Here is an 18,501-nt window from a genome sequence, read left to right on the forward strand (position 1 = left end):
ATTAGTCTTATTAGGAGAGAGAGGAAAACATAAGTTGTTGAGTTGGCCTGAAGACACTTGAAACCTATAGTAAAAAAGACATCATCAGTATAAAACCTAATTTTGAATTTCTTTATCCTCTCTTTTTGTCAATTTCAATAACAAGAGATGAAATATGTTGAATCTCGCTGGATTCTAAGGAAATTGACAACAATTTATAAGAAGATTTCTACAACAAGAAGATTGACAACGATTTCTGTCTTAGTTTGAAGCATACCTTAAATTTTGTTGTCAGTGACATTAGGACCTTCGCCTGAGGAACTATTTTCATGGTGTTTAGAAGTTGGCAGAGGAGAATATAGTGCAGAAATATGAAAATGCAGAGTGAAAAGTTGATTCAACACTTTCAAGTAAGTGTTTTTAAAAATAGTTTTATGTTTGTTCTTTTTGCTGGTGCAATGTCGATTTATTGCTTTTGAAATATGTGCTTTTGGAGTTTTTGGATCCTAAATGTTTGTTTGTTTATTGCTTCCTATTAGCTTAAGTCCTTTCTTGACTTTGGGAACCTTTGATTTTGATCTTGAAATTGAAATTGAGGTATACTACTTTCATATTTTTAGTGTCTATTATATAATATTAAAGTGGCTTAAGCATTAGGCACAAGGTTTTAGAGAAAATCAAATACCTTTACTGAAGCTACAAAAGAGCCATGTTGCTTTTCTTAAAGTCACCTGAAAGTCTCCCAATCAGATATTGACACCTGGCAGTCAAAGAGTCTTCTCCCTGTGAAGCGCGAGGGCGCCTCCAATTGAAGAGAAAAACATAGTATGGTAGAGAGTAGCGCGAGCTCAAGCGCGGTCGTTCTTTTAAGCCCACTTTAAGGAACCGCAAGGGCGCCTCCAGTGTTGAGGTGGAATTCACATTAAATGCTAAGTCAGTGACCATTGTGCTGTCAGTCGATAAAGTAGCACCACGTGTCAAGAGTCGTTAAAGCTCAAATGACTGTATTTAGAAAGCGCGGGGGTGCTATCAAAGCACGAGGGCGCTTCTTTAGTAGAAAGTTACTTTTGTAAAATTATATTTACTTTGCATTTAATGAAGTGTGGGCTATTTGTAACATCTCTAAGAGGTTGGTATGTGTATAAATACCCCTCTTAGAGACTTAGACAATGGTTGTTTAATTTTCTAAGTGCCCAAACTCTTACAAAGTGATTTCTCGTCTTTCTACATTAAATTCTCTTTGTGTAGGTTTAAGCATGAGCCATAGAACACTTGTAAAGGTTTGAGTGTTAGCCTTAAACACTTGGGTAAGGGTTTGAGAATTAGCCTAGGAAGAAAAAATCTTGAAAGGTTTGGTGTGAGCCTAAACACTAAGTTTGGGGGTAAGCTTGGGAAAACTTCTAGAAAAAAGTTTGAGTTTGAGATTGAAAATACTTGGGTTTGATCTTACACCTGCAAAAAGAATCATTGATAGTGAGACACCCAATTATAGATTGAAAAGTGGACATAGGGTTGGTTAATACCCAAACCACTATAAATCTTTGTGTTTATTTTCCTTCTCATCTATCTATTTGATTAAATTTTTTCATTTCCTATTAACCTTCCACACACCAATTCAACTCCCCTTTCTTGGTGCATCAAAGACAACATTTCCATATCTCTTTATTCTATAGCAGTGTTAGGTTGTGTGGTCCCAAAAGATATTTATTTCATTAGTCTTTATGTCAATTGCCTACTAGGGTTTATTTATTAATAGAACAAAATATGACATATGCTATATGAATATTTTATCCATTTGTTATCTTCTACAATTATTTTGATTAATTAATTGATTTTGGTTTATTATTGTCAATTTTAGAAATGGGTGATGTTATTGTGAAATTAATTATATACCATAGGGGTACTTAATTAAAAGGAATAGGGCAAGATACCTAAGGGGAACATGTAGTTTAGTGAAAGAATGCTTTGATGTAGATTTACTGTCCTATTCCAATTTAATGTCTTATATTAAGGACCTAGGACATTCTAGGATTGATGAAATACTTTATTGGTGTGAAAAATCAAAGGGTTTCATACACTTAACCAATGATCAACATGTCTATAAAATGGGAAATAAAGTTGTGAATGGAGATAATCTAAATATATATGTGGACCATAACAATAGTATTGGTGGAGCTAATGGTACCATAAGCCAACCCTTTGTGGAAGTTGGAATATGATATGAGGATGAAAATGGAACTGAAAATGTTGAGGATGAGCATCATGAGGAGGATGTTGTACCTCATCAAACATTTAATTAGTTTATAGTTTCTATTGATATATTAACAGATGATGATGATGAGGAGCTACAACGAGTTAGGGAAAATGTAAAAAAATTCTTAAAAAACTAAAGGAGTAGATGGTAAGTGACGAGATTGGTGAGCAAGTACTTGTAGATTTAGTTCATGAAGAAGAAGAAGTAAAGATAGTTGAAGATGATAAAAGTAGGGATGGTAGCAATGATGGAAAAAATAGTTCATTTTATTATGACAGTGATGATCATGGTTCTTGTTACAGTGGATCAGATGAAGAGGATGATGGAGCACTTAGCAGACCTAGTTCTAGGGTTTAGTTTGATCCTAACTCAACTATTCATGTCTTTTTTTCGGGAATAATGTTTGATAATGTGACCCAGTTCAGATTTGAAGTTGCTAAGTATGATGTTATAAAGGGTTTACAAATTAAGTTTGTAAGAAATAAACCCAAAAGGATTAGGGCAAGATGTTACAAGACATGTCCATGGGTTCTTTTTGCTTCCATTGAAAATAATGAAGATTCTTTCATTGTGAAGACATACCATCACCAATATAAATTTTATAGACAAAGCAGGAACAAAATGGCCACTAATAACTTTTTTCTATGCTTTTGAAGCCTAGAGCTCTCAACCATCAATCAAGATCAAGGATATACACAACCTATTATATATAGAATACAAGTTGAGGGTGTGCATGAGTACTTGTAAAAATATAAAGAATAAGATTTCAAGGTAGATTGAGAGTGATTTGGTGGAGCAATACATAAATTTAAAAGATTATATTAATGAAGTAAAGCACAACAATCCTAGTTCTACGTGTGTAGTTAAGATAGATAGAGAAATGAAGAAAAATTAAATATGTTTAGCAGGTTATATATTTGTTTTAAGGCTTGCAAGCAAGGATGGATTGAGAGTTGTAGGCCCAATATAGGGCTTGATAGATCTTTATGAATGAGTGGTAAAAGGACAAATTTTGTGTATGATTGGATGTGATGGGAACAATCAGATGTTCCCTCTAGCTTGGATTATGGTACAAACTGAGGGTAAATTTAATTAGGCTTGGTTTCTTAGATGCCTAAAGAATGATTTCCCCTTGGAGATGGATTAGGTTGTACATTTGTTTCGGACATGCAAAAGGTACTTTTTTAGTATTTTCAATTTCAAATAATATTTAGTTACTTTATGCATTTGTTATATTCTAACTAATCGGTTTTAAATTATGCTACAAAGGTTTGAAGTATGTAATGAAAGATGAAATACTTAATGCCTACCATATGATGTGTGCTAGGCACATTTATGTAGCATGGGCAAAAAAGTAGAAAGGGAAAGAAAAGAAGAAGGGATTTTGGGCATATGTAAAGTCAACTTACATACCTAGGTTACAAGCAAACATGCTTGAGTTAGAGAAGTTGGGAGCTGGAATCATCCAAGATTTATTGGATCATCCTTTGCATCAATGGACAAAAGCATTTTCATAATAGCTTGTAAATGTGATATTGTGGATAATAATTTAAGTGAAACTTTTAACAATTGGATCATTGAAGAAAGGTGCAAACTAATTATAAGTATGTTGGATGATATAAGGAAGCAAGCGATGAATAGAATTTGGAAAAAGAGACTATTTTTCTCCACATGGATTTATGATATTACACCGAGAGCTATGGAGAAGTTAGAAAAAATAAAGAGGAGGCTTTTAATTGGTTTATGAGTTTCAACAGAGGGGAAGAATTTGAAGTGGAACATATCTGTAATGCAGCAAATAGGCATACATTTCATTTAGAGAAGGAGTGTACCTGTCGAGAATGGCAACTAAGTGGAATATCATGTCCACAATTAATTGTAAATATAAATAGTCAAGAAATGCATCTTGAGGACTTCTTTGCTCACTACTATCACAAAGCTACTTATTTGAAGGCTTATGCATATTCCATGTAGCCTATAAGATGGAGAGAAGTATAGGAAAAATATAATACATGACAAATTTGGCCACTAAAAGTTACGAGAATGCCTGGAAGACCTAAAATGGTAAGAAGGAGAGATAAGGATAAGATTAAGAAGATAAGGAAGATTTCAAAGAAAGGGAGAATCATGACTTGTAAATTGTGCAAATGTATAACCCACAATGTTAGAGATTGCCTTAGGAGAAAGACACCTTATCAAGTGATACAATTTCAACCTATTTGGAATCTTTTTTTTAGTTTATTTTGTATATTAGGAAAAGTCTCATTAAGTAATTAAAATTTTTTTATTGTAAGTTGATGTTGAAAGAAGAAATAGGAGAAATATAAGGAAGAAAAATGTAAAGACAATTTAAACTAAGATAAAAGAAAAAGATCCACAACTAAGTCAAGAAGCCGCAACAATTTTTGCAAATGAGTTCACCAAGGACCACCTATTGAAAGCAAAAAATAAGTATTAAGTGATGACAAGAAAACTATATTTATGTGATTTTAAGTGGATGATATATAATAATCCTTAATTGTCAATAAAAAAGTATTAAGTGTGACTCAAATGGATTTGGTTCCTTTCAACCGATGCCACCATTCAACGACTTAGTTAGTTCAAGTGGAATTACTGTTGATTTACTAATCAAGAGTCAACTGGCAAATTTGGAATGGTCTACAATCCAAGTTATCTAGATGAAAGACAGATTTGAAGAATAAAGGAATTCATATCAATTATGTAGATTTATTTATCAAATAGGGATATGTAAGTATACTCAGCCTTATTTTGTTTCAGATATGAAAATAGAAGGTACAAATAGATTTATGAGAGATTAAGTATTGTTTGGACATGTAGAATATCTCAACTGCAATAACACCAACTATTAATCCAAATTAGGCTTAGCTGAAGAGAATTACACTGGAAAGGGAAGAAGGCAATTATCACCAACACTTTGCTTGTAGCTAGAGATAAAAATGAAATCTACATTAGTCAACAAAAAGTGAAAGCAACAAAATAAACAAGTAGGAATTATTTTTATGATACTTTTTCTACTTTTGATAGGCACATTTGGATTATTGTCTTAATAACATGATTTTGCATTATTATCTTAATGATATGAACTTTTTCTTATTTTATTATAATTTTTATATTATTTTTCATGAATAAATCATAGATAGAATTTGTTAACATAAACATAATCTTTAATAGTTTCATTAATTAGACAAAAATAACATAATTAAGGCCATTTCTAATTTTTACCAACAAATTACTATTTCTAAAAGGCTATTACTCTCCATTTCTACAAGGCCATTACTCTATATTATACAGTCAATTCTCAAGTTCTAAATAACCTACTTGAAACAATACTTTGCTAGTAAAATTTCAGCAACAATTATAACCCTACTCTATACCAATCTTTGGTATCCTGTAAAAACTTCACTTTTTTTCTTGAATGATTGAGCATCAACCTTAGTTTAGCCACCTCACTCCTCAGTTCGTGAGCCTCTTATATACACGTTTTACGGGGTTATTTTATTATATTGATAAATATACCACTTTTACGGGATTGTTTTTTTATATTAAATTATTAGCACTATTATTGAGTTGTTTGGTCAAATTTATAAATTTACGCATTTTACGAGGTTATTTTCTTATATCGATAAATATACCCCTTTTACGGGGTTATTTTCTCATATTATAAAATTAACCCATTTAAGGGGTTGTTTTCTCGTACTCACAAATATACCAAAATTACGAGGTTATTTCCTCCGATTGATAAATATCCCCGTATTACTTGGTTATTTTCTCATATTAAAAAATGTAGCCCTTCTACGATGCTGTTTTTTCAAACTCGCAATTATACTACTTTTACGGGGTTGTTTTCTCATATTCATAAATACACGTCTTACGAGGTTATTTTCTTATATTGATAAATATACCACTTTTACAGGGTCGTTCTCTCATATTAAATTATTAGTACTATTATGGGGTTATTTTCTCAAATTCATAAATATACATGTTTTACGGTGTTATTTTCTTATATCGACAAATATACCCCTTTTACGGGGTTGTTTTCTCATATTATAAAATTAACTCATTTAATGAGTTGTTTTCTCATACTCACAAATATACCAAAATTACGAGATTATTTTTTTCGATTGATAAATATCCCTGTATTACGAGATTATTTTCTCATATTAGAAAATTTACCCTATCTACAAGGTTGTTTTCTCAGACTCACAATTACAGTACTTTTGACGGAGTTATTTTCTCAGATTCATAAATATATACATTTTACGGGATTATTTTCTTGTATTGATAAATATACCATTTTTACGGAGTCGTTTTCTCATAATTAAATTATTAGTAGTATTATGGGGTTGTTTTGTCGAATTCATAAATTTACACATTTTTTACGGGGTTATTTTCTTAAATCGACAAATATACCTCTTTTACGGGGTTATTTTCTTATACTTTAAGATTAACCCATTTAAGGGGTTGTTTTCCATACTCACAAATATACTAAAATTACGGGGTTATTTTCTCCGATTGATAAATATTCACGTGTTACGTGGTTGTTTTCTCATATTAAAAAATTTATCCTTTCTATGAGACTGTTTTCTCAGACTCGCAATTACACTACTTTTACGGGGTTGTTTTCTCAGATTCATAAACATACACGTTTTAACAGGTTATTTTCTTATATTGATAAATATACCACTTTTACGGGATCGTTTTCTCATATTAAAATATTAGGACTATTATGTGGTTGTTTTGTCAAATTCATAAATTTACACGTTTTACGGGGTTATTTTCTTATATCGAGAAATATACCCCTTTTACGAGGTTGTTTTCTCATATTATAAAATTAATCCATTTAAGAGGTTGTTTTCTCATACTCACAAATATACCAAACTTACGGTATTATTTTCTTCGATTGATAAATATCCCCGTATTACGGGGTTGTTCTCATATCTGAAAATTTACCCCATCTATAAGGCTGTTTTCTCATACTCGCAAGGTGTTGTTTTCTCAGATTCATAAATATATACGTTTTATGGGGTTATTTTCTTATATTGATAAATATACCACTTTTACGGCTCATTTTCTCATATTAAATTATTAGCACTGTTATGGGGATGTTTTGCCAAATTCACAAATTTAAATATTTTACGGGGTTATTTTCTTATATCGATAAATAAACTCGTGGGGTTGTTTTCTCATATTATAAAATTAACCTATTTAAGGGGTTGTTTTCTCATACTCATAAATATACTAAAATTACGGGGTTATTTTCTCCGATTGATAAATATCCCCATATTACGGGATTGTTTTCTCATATTAAAAATTTACCCCTCATACGAGGCTGTTTCTGAGACTTGCAATTACACTAGTTTTACAGGGTTGTATTCTCAAATTCATAAATATACACGTTTTACGGAGTTATTTTCTTATATTGATAAATATACCACTTTTACGGGGATGTTTTCTCATATTAAATTATTAGCATTAATATGGGGTTGTTTTTATAAATTTACACGTTTTGCGGAGTTATTTTCTTATATCGATAAATATACTCTTTTTACGGGGTTGTTTTCTCATATTCTAAAATTAACCCACTTAAGAAGTTTTCCCATACTCACAAATATACCAAAATTATGGAGTTATTTTCTTCGATTGATAAATATACCCGTATTACAAGTTGATTTCTAATATTTATAAATATACCCCTCTTACGGGGTTGTTTTCTCATATTAAAAAATTTTACCCCTTCTACGAGATTATTTTCTCAGACTCGCAATTACACTACTTTTACGGGGTTGTTTTCTCATATTCATAAATATAAACATTTTACGTAGTTATTTTCTTATATTGATAAATATACCACTTTTACGGGTCCTTATCTCATATTAAATTATTAACACTGTTATAGTTATAGGGTTATTTTGTCAAATTCATAAATATACACGTTTTACGGAGTTATTTTCTTATATCGACAAATATATCCCTTTTACTGGGTTATTTTCTCAAATTATAAAATTAACCAATTTAAAGAGTTGTTTTCTCATACTTACAAATATATCAAATTTACGGGGTTATTTTCTCCGATTGATAAATATCCACGTACTACGGGGTTGTTTTCTCATATTAAAAAATTTATCCCTTCTACGAGACTGTTTTCTCAAACTCGCAATTACACTACTTTTACGGAGTTGTTTTCTCAAATTCATAAATATACACTTTTTTATGGGGTTATTTTCTTATATTGATAAATATACCACTTTTACCGAGTTATTTTCTCATATTAAATTATTAGCACTATTCTGGGGTTGTTTTGTCAAATTCATAAATTTACACGTTTTACGGGGTTATTTTCTTATATCGACAAATATACCCCTTTTACGGGGTTGTTTTCTCATATTATAAAATTAACTCATTAAAGGAGTTGTTTTCTCATACTCACAAATATACCAAAATTACGGGGTTATTTTCTCCGATTGATAAATATCCCCATATTACGAGGTTGTTTTCTCATATTAAAACATTTACCCCTTCTACGAGGCTGTTTTCTTAGACTCGCAATTGCACTACTTTTACGGGGTTGTTTTCTCAAATTCATAAATATACACGTTTCACTTGGTTATTTTCTTATACTGATAAATATACCACTTTTACGAGGTTGTTTTCTCATATTAAATTATTAGTACTATTATGGGATTTTTTTTGTCAAATTCATAAATTTACATGTTTTATGGGGTTATTTTCTTATATCGACAAATATACTCCTTCTACGGGGTTGTTTTCTCATATTCACAAATATACCAAAATTGCGAGGTTATTTTCTTCGATTGATAAATATCCCCGTATTCCGAGGTTGTTTTCTCATATTAGAAAATTTACTCCATCTACAAGGCTATTTTCCCAGATTCGTAATTACACTTCTTTTACAGGGTTATTTTCTCATATTATAAATATACACGTTTTACGGGGTTATTTTCTTATATTGATAAATATACCACTTTTACGGGGTCGTTATCTCATATTAAATTATTAGCACTATTATGGGGTTGTTTTATCAAATTCTTAAATACACACGTTTTACGGGGTTATTTTCTTATATCGACAAATATACCATTTTTACTAGGTTGTTTTCTCAAATTATAAAATTAACCCCTTAAAGAGTTATTTTCTCATACTCACAAATATACCAAATTTACAGGGTTATTTTCTCCGATTGATAAATATCCCCGTATTACTGGGCTGTTTTCTCGTATTAAAAAATTTACCCCTTCTACGAGGCTATTTTCTTAGACTCGCAATTACACTAGTTTTACGGAGTTATTTTCTCAGATTCATAAATATACACGTTTTTATGGGATTATTTTCTTATATTGATAAATATACTACTTTTACGGGGTTATTTTCTCATATTAAATTATTAGCACTATTATGGGGTTGTTTTGTCAAATTCATAAATTTACACGTTTTACGAGATTATTTTCTTATATCGATAAATATACCTCTTTTACGTGGTTGTTTTCTCATATTATAAAATTAACTCGTTAAAGGGGTTGTTTTCTCATACTTACAAATATACCAAAATACGGAGTTATTTTCTCCGATTGATAAATATCTCTGTATTACGGGGTTGTTTTCTGATACTAGAAAATTTACTCCATCTACAAGGTTGTTTTCTCAGACTCGCAATTACACTACTTTTACGGGATTGTTTTCTCATATTCATAAATATACACGTTTTACGGGGTTATTTTCTTATATTGATAAATATACCACTTTTACGGGGTTGTTTTCTCATATTAAATTATTAGCACTATTATGGGGCTATTTTGTCAAATTCGTAAATTTACACATTTTATGGGGTTATTTTCTTATATCGACAAATATACCCTTTTTACGGGGTTATTTTCTCATATTATAAAATTAACCCATTTAAGGGGTTATTTTCTCATACTCACAAATATACCAAAATTACGAGGTTATTTTCTCCGATTGATAAATATTCCCGTATTACGGGGTTGTTTTCTCATATTGTAAAATTTACTCCTTCTACGAGGCTGTTTTCTCAGAGTCGCAATTACACTACTTTTGCGTGGTTGTTTTCTGAGATTCATAAATGTACACGTTTTACGGAGTTATTTTCTTATATTAATAATTATACTTCTTTTACAGGGGTGTTTTCTCATATTAAATTATTAGCATTATTAGGGGTTGTTTTGTCAAATTCATAAATTTATACGTTTTACGGAATTATTTCTTTATATCGATAAATATACCCCTTTTATGGGATTGTTTTCTCATACTCTAAAATTAACCCATTTAAGGGGTTGTTTTCTCATACTCACGAATATACCAAACTTACGAGGTTATTTTTTCCGATTGATAAATATCCCCGAATGATTGGGTTGTTTTCTCATATTAGAAAATTTACCCCATCTACAAGGCTATTTTCTCAGACTCGCAATTACACTATTTTTACGGGGTTGTTTTCTTAAATTCATAAATATACACGTTTTACAAGGTTATTTTCTTATACTAATAAACATACAATTTTTACGAGGTCGTTTTCTCATATTAAATTATTAGCATTATTATGGGGTTGTTTTGTCAAATTTATAAGTTTACACGTTTTACGGAGTTATTTTCTTTTATCGATAAATATACCCCTTTTACGGAGTTATTTTCTCATATTATAAAATTAACCCATTTAAGGGGTTGTTTTCTCATACTCACAAATATACCAAAATTACGGGTTTATTTTCACGTTCACTATAATAAAAAATGACATTTTTTTCTTAGCAACAAAGTTAGTAGCTTCTTTTTAGTTATTTGGCACTGTAATTATCCCACTAGAAGAAGTCATTCAAAATTTCTTAGTTTAAATAAGAGAGGAAGAAAGTGAAAGCTTTTCATTTTGACCTAGGATTTCTAATTTAAAGAAGAAAGTGCTCTAGATCATAAATTAATTCTTACGTGGTTTAAATGACGTAGATTATTAAATTTATGAGGTGGCTTTTCAACAGATTACATGTAAATGACGTTATTCAATCGAGTTCATGCTAGCAATACTGTCAAAAAGGCTTTAATATAATAAGACATAAATGTTAAAAGGGCTTAATAAAACAAAATCAATATACAGAGGCTCAATACAACAAAATGCGAAGTTCAGGGGCATCTTAATGCATTTTGCCTTAAATTTTTAAGTTTTTATAAGCTAATTACCACCACGCTCAAAGACCAAACTAATAAAAAAATTAATTATATATAAATAAAAATATCATTATGTTTAAACATTTTCATTATATATATATTTTTTAAAAATAAGATTTTTTATAAATAACTTTTAAGATTTTCATTGGTTAATTAAATCTCTAGATGAAACTCTTTTCTTTTTCCTTTTTCACATTTTTTTTATCTTTTCGACTAATCGAGAAATTATAATTAAAAATTGATTTTTTGGTTAACTAAACTAAATGTTAATCGAATTCTTATTTTTTTCAACAAATAAAAAATTTAAATTTAACGGTCAATTATTTATGTGCACGGTCCAATTAACCAAACACATGCTCATCCCTAAGTAGCATGTTATAGATTAAAGTCATAGAATTGAAGCATGTTCACGTCGACACACTTACAACATTTCAATTAATTTTGGTACTTAATATGAGTATGATAATGATTGATATTTGAAAAGCAATAAAATTTTCAACACACATTGCTAGTAGGGAAGATTCCATTAGCTACACACATCGCTAGCAAGTAAATGACCAGCATTAACAATGTTACCATTTATAAGGAAAATGAGACAAAGAGCAAGGCTCCCTAAGTGAGTAATAAGGGGAAAAAGAGATCAAAGGATCTCATGGAAAATATGAATGTCAGGCTCGAAAAGGTGGAACTTGTAGTGGCAGATCACATCAATTAGTTCGAGGAATAAGAGCAATATGCCTAGAAACTTAAGGGATTGGAAAACGAGCTTCAAGAGGAAATGTAAGGCTCCCTAAACTTGATGGTCGTATCATGTGAAGAATGAGGTAAAGATCTTCAAAATTTCTTTTTAATGATATTAATGTTCTTCAAAGAGATGCTGCTAGTCTTAGAGAATAGGTAGCAAGGCTAGCTAAAGAGTTAGGGGACATCAAAGAGGACTAGGCCCTTTGCAGGATGGTAGTCATGTAACAAGGAATTACTATCATGCTCTCAAGTTCAATTCCTCCCAAGATAGAGATTAACAATTTCTTTAGAGCACAAAAGAGATAGACAACTTCGTTCGAAACTTAGAATAATAGTTGAGGAGCATCGATATCTTGGAGGGTGCTAAGAAGATAAATCATGCAAGTTTCTATCTCGAAGATACTATAATGGTCTGGTGGTGTAGGAGGCACACCGAGATAGAGAGGGTCCTAGTAGCATCAGTACATGGGAGGAGTTCAAGAGATAACTTAAGCGATAATTCTATCCGGACAATGCTGAAGACAAAGTCAGGGCAAGCTTCGTAATTAACGTAATGTAGAAATGTGACAAACTATGTGAATGAATTCTTGGAGATTCTAGAATTTCCAATGAATAAGGCATTGTTTGCATTAATTGATAAGCTTCAACCATGGGTAAAGATGAAGATAAAGCATAATGGAGAATAAAACCTTGAATTTGTGATCGCCATTACTGATCCTTCATCAAATATAAAAGGTCAGAAAGAGCCTGTTGAAAGTTTTCAAGGGCAAAGGTAAGAAAACAAGCAAGTTGCCCATGAACCAAGCAAGCACAAAGGAGATAACTGCAAGGGCCACAAGGGCAGTAAAGACAATAAAGGTAGTAGTAGACCATCTTTCAAGTGCTTCGTTTGTGATAGGCCTACATGGCATAGGACTATACAAATAGGAGTAAGTTATTAGCTGTCATTGAATCAAAGGAATGTAGTGAGACAGCAAGATGGGCTACTTACAAATCCTCAATATCGTCAAGGCTAAGGTAGAGATGCCCAAGTCCAAAAGAAATGGAGGTTGTACGTCACAACCAAGATTGATAGGTAAAAGGTATGAGCTCTAGTAGATACTAGTACTACTCATAACTTCTTAGAGGTGAAGGAAGCAAACCTACTTGGCATAAAGTATATAGAGAATAAGAATGCCTCAAGGTAATAAATTTGAGGCCCAAATTAGTTATTAGTGTAACTAGCAACGTGAAAATCTATCTGCATAAGTGGCATGACATATTGAATTTCTCAATTGTACTAATGGATGATTACCTATAATACTTGGAATGGAGTATATGGAAGTTTGTGCTAATTTCCTTTGTCGATATAATATGTATCCTAGAGGAAGGGAATGTGTGGGTGCAGTTTCGGGCGCGCACCCAAGGGTACATGCCCTAGCAACTGGGATATGAAGGAGGTGTAGTTTGTTATACAAGATCAAATGGTAAGATCATCGAAGTCATCAAACCCCTCTAGGCTAATCGCCAACTCCTCATCAACAATATTAGTTATCTAGAACATAGACAGGGAGGAGATAAAGGCACTCGATGCCTGCCAAGCCTTCTCTCCTAATCGTAGATCCTCTCTCAAGTACGAATGTTCAACAGGCAAGGCCAACCAGAAGAATCCTCCTCTACTCGAGATCTGCAGTAGATAGTATATAAGGGTCCCAATTACGGTACTCATCAAGCAAGTTGCCGCGAATATGCAAAACGTAAAGATAAGTAACTGAACTTTTGAATTGTAAATATAACTAATAAGTCTTTCTCTTACATGATCTTAGGAAATGGAGTTAATCCACATACAATGCACGTGGACCTACACCCACTATAGGGGGACACTCCTGCTCGAATCCCAGCAGCTCAAACGAGGGAAGGCTCGAGATGTGCTAATAGGTTGGAGCCTACTAGGAGACTAATCTCCAAAGCCCATACCTGCAGTTAAGATAAGTTAGCAACTTATATACAAATGTAAAAAGAGGCAAAGAAGCAAGTAGTAAATGGAACTTTCATGCATAATATGCCAGAAGCCGCAAAGCCTCTTACTCACGCAAACTATAATGTTCATTTGCTGGTACATATAAGCGAGAGCTATAAACCCCTAGTTGAAAGAGGAAACATGGTCTAAATCCCTTAACGGAGCTAAGAAGTGGAGGTTCAACAAATTTCCTGAATCGCTAAACAATATGGCCCCGAAGAGATAAACAAGAAAAACTTGGGTCGTCTGGTCTACCTCTCGAGTAGTCCAAGGTGTGAATCCCTCATAGTGGAGGGGAATGCTTTAATAAGCCAGACACTGGATTTCTTGCGTGTTGGTAAGGACCCTAGGAAATCGATAATGAATAGGTCTCAAGCATCAGACCGCTGGTCATGGTTAGCATCATCAATAGGTACATGCATACATGTGAAGTCAGCGATAATAATAAAAGATAGAGGAGATAGCGTTAGCTCCTCGATCGGTGTGTGGAAGGTATGGGTGATGTCCATCCACCTCTATCACTGCAAATTAAGAGTTGTGGTCGATCCTCCCAATATTATAAGGCAATGTGGCAATGAATCGACGGAACTCGGTGTCACCAATCTGAGCTTAGACAAAGCTCGACAGCTAATTAAACCACTTTCTCATGCCGTAGAAGTTTCCAGCAAACTGAATCGACACAACATCACTTCGAAATGTGGAAACGTGTATAAAATGCAATGCACATATACCGAGGCACAAAACAAGTAAGTACACTAACCCTTTTATAGTTTTCTTATAAAAAATATCGATTTTGACCTGTGCGCGTTCGATCGGAATGTGTAGAGCCGATCAACTATACACAAAATGATATGCTCTATAGGCTAGGGCACACGAATCTTGTCTAAAATTCATCAATTTTTATGGTTTTTGAAAAAATTAACACGTACATCTAGTCTTTAAATGATAGGAAAAGTATTTGGCAAAAGGAGAATGCCTTATTAACGGCCGAGGATGCCCGATATGTGCTCAATTTGGCTAGAATAGAGATTTCCTCTCCTTTGACTAACACAGAGTCTTTTTGATGCAAAATTAGTGGTGAAAAGTCCTAACCCGGTATGATTGGGGTGCATCCAATAAATTTTGAGGAGGAGCTAGCTATTTCAAGATAGATTTTATGGAATCTGGTCGACAAATGAAAAAGTAATCAAAGAAAGAATGAAAAGGGAATTTAGAGAGAAAATAGGAAGAATGGATGAGAATGGATAAGAAGATGTGTATGTGTCCTAAAGAAGGTAAAAGTGTCATTTTGGTCCCTGACCTCTCAAATTATGTTTTATTCCCTAGATTGGAAAATTATCAGTGCAGTCCCTAAAAGACATTAATCAATTCAATTACATCCTAAACTGGAATTTATCAACTTAATATCAAATTTAACACTTGGAAGTGGGAAATCAATCAAATTAGGCATAGTCCTTCAATCAATCAAGAATAGTCCTTAAATCAAATCAGGCGTAGTGCTTCAATCAAGTAGGCATAGTCCTCGACTCAAGCAGGTATGGTCCTTTAATCAAGCCAGTATGGTCCCTAAATCAAAGTCAAAAAAGATTATGCATTAACTCTAGCTTACGAAGTGTGGCTTCTACAACTCATTATCATATCCTTTTACTGTATTCTAGATATTTATAATTTATCTCAATTTATTTAATCACATTTTTGCTTATAAATTTTAACAAACTGAAGCCAACTATCAGCACCCATTTTTCAGATTTAGATATCGAAGGAATTATGAAAAATTTGATGATGAAAGTTACTGCCTTTCTTGAGTCTCGGGAGGCTGAGGTTGGGCGAATCCTAGCTAGGGCTATGAGTAATTGAACCAAATTGCTTTTTAAAATCGATTTGGATCCAATTGACAAAAAATATTAAGTTTGAAGGGTGAATCGACAGATTTTAAAAGTTCGGAGACTAAATTACAAGAATTGTATAAACTTTTCAGCCCTAGAGCTAATCGGCTCTACATATAGCTGATTCGGTTGTACACAGAGCCAATTGGCTCTACACAGTTTTAATCGGCCTATTTTCCAAATTTTGATGTCATTTTATGTGTTTAATTGGTTTAAAATGTCAAAAATGCCCTTTAGAAGATATTACCAATAAATCATTTAAATTTAAATGAATTTTAAATGGATATTCATTTAACTGAATATCTGATAAAATTAAGAGATTTGATTTATTAAATAAATTATTGATATTACCTAATGTATCTAGGTTTTCCTAAAAACTAAGGCTATAAATAAAATGTTATATCATCAGTCTAGGGTTAGCAACTATTGGCAATTATTAGAGGCTATTCTTAGCAATCAATTAATGACGACAATTAAACAAAGGGTTTTTATGTAGTTAAGAGAAAATGCCAGCGAAGAAAGAACTCCACTTAAGGAAACTTTTCTTTAAAATGACATGAACTTTCTTTCATTTAGACCTCTTAATGAAATCCTGAAAAGACTGGATTCATATCCAATCTTTGATTCTACCTCGTCATCTTCTCTAAAGACCCGAGGATTAGCACATTACAATGATAATTTGAGGGTTCCAAAAGCCTACATCATCAGCATCCTCTTCTCTATTTCTTTAATTTTTATGGTTTTAGAAACATGATTTGGGTTGACCGCAAATGCTTTATATGAATTATGTGATCAGATATAGGGTTATCAATGGATTAATATGTTTTTGCCATAACTATAAGTGATGAGTTTTGGAATCTGATAACATGAACTGTGCTGGATTTTGGAATATGGTAACATGATCCCTATTGATTTTTGAATTTGATGGGTTTAAATGATTAGGGTTTTAAGTCATATTTATTTTCATGATTTGTTTATATAATTATGTAATTGATTATGCCTTTTAGGGTTATGTGATTCAAATTGAGGATCTTCCATATGAAGTGTTTGTCCCTTTTTTTATTTAATTTTTTTATGTATTTTGATTCTATTTAATTGAGGTACATATTTATTTTGTTTTATTCTATGTAATAATCATTTTCATTGTCTCTATGCATGTTAATCGGCTTTTGGGCGAGGGGGATCGAAGAATTAAGCAAAATCGTATGTTACCAAGCTCTAGAGCCGATCGACTTAGTGCTAAGCCGATTCGCTCAATGACTCAGGCCAATCATCTCTACTCTAAATGGTAACCTAAATTTTGGATCTTATTCTCTTTTTTACAATTTATGTACTTTGTAACTTAGTTTACTTTTTATTTTTATTTTTTAGTTGTATAAGAGTTGTAATAACTAGATTTAATTTCCTGCTTTTATTTTTATTTTATTTTGGATGTATGCCAAATAACTGATATCTAATTGCTTAATTAAAACTGGACATATAGACATGAGGCTTTAAACCTTAACATGAAATGGTAGTCCATTAGGTTAATAAGTTGGTATATTGGGCTTGAAGTAAAATCCATATAGACTTAGTGGACTTTTGTCATGCTTTTAATTAATTAAATGGGCTCACTTAGAATAAGGTCATCCAATTAGGCCTCGACATGTAAAAAAGTAGTCCATTTAGGTTAAAAGGTCTGAAAATTTAAAAGTATAATTTGTAATTAGGCTAGACTAGATGGGCCTGTACATAATTAATAGTTTAATTAGGCTAAAAACTTAAATGGAAATTGGGCTTAAATAAAATGGGCTAGACCTAGGTGGACCTCACATTTTGCAATGGTTGCTTGTAAAATATCAATTGTTGCATTTATAGGGAATAACTCGTTAAACAATAACATTTAAAATAAGGATATATAAATAAGGAAGTTGGCTTCTGGATCCATCTCTGAAAGTGGCAAAGGTTCCTTATAGAATCAAAAATGCCATTCAATTAGTAAAAGTGTCCTAGAGAATTACCCAAGTGGCAACTCCTATCTCCACGCCAGTCTCTATGACTAGTTAGCATGTTCCTTTTAGATTAAAGAGCCTTGCATTATTGGAAGGGTTTGATGATTTTGATGATGTCACCATCTGATATCGGAGAACAGACTATGCCTCCTTCATATCCTAGCTGCTAGGTCATGTATATTATTTAATGTAATGACTAACTCTTTGGAGTTTCTTTTTATTGTAGAGGGATCACGAGGGCTTGCAAGAGCAAGTAGATGCTTGCCAGTGTCAAATTGAGGCTCACTAGCACCAAATTGAGACTTTGACCCTTAAGTTGTCCTTGTTTCAAACTCAAGGCATGAAGGCTGACTCGGACGAGGGGACAGAGGACTTAGGAGAGAGCCTCAATAACTTTTGATTAGACTGGCTGCTCTCTTCTTTTGTATCTTTTTC

The sequence above is a fragment of the Ricinus communis genome, chromosome 4, assembly GCF_019578655.1.
Source record: "Ricinus communis isolate WT05 ecotype wild-type chromosome 4, ASM1957865v1, whole genome shotgun sequence".
NCBI classification, from domain to species: Eukaryota; Viridiplantae; Streptophyta; class Magnoliopsida; order Malpighiales; family Euphorbiaceae; genus Ricinus; species Ricinus communis.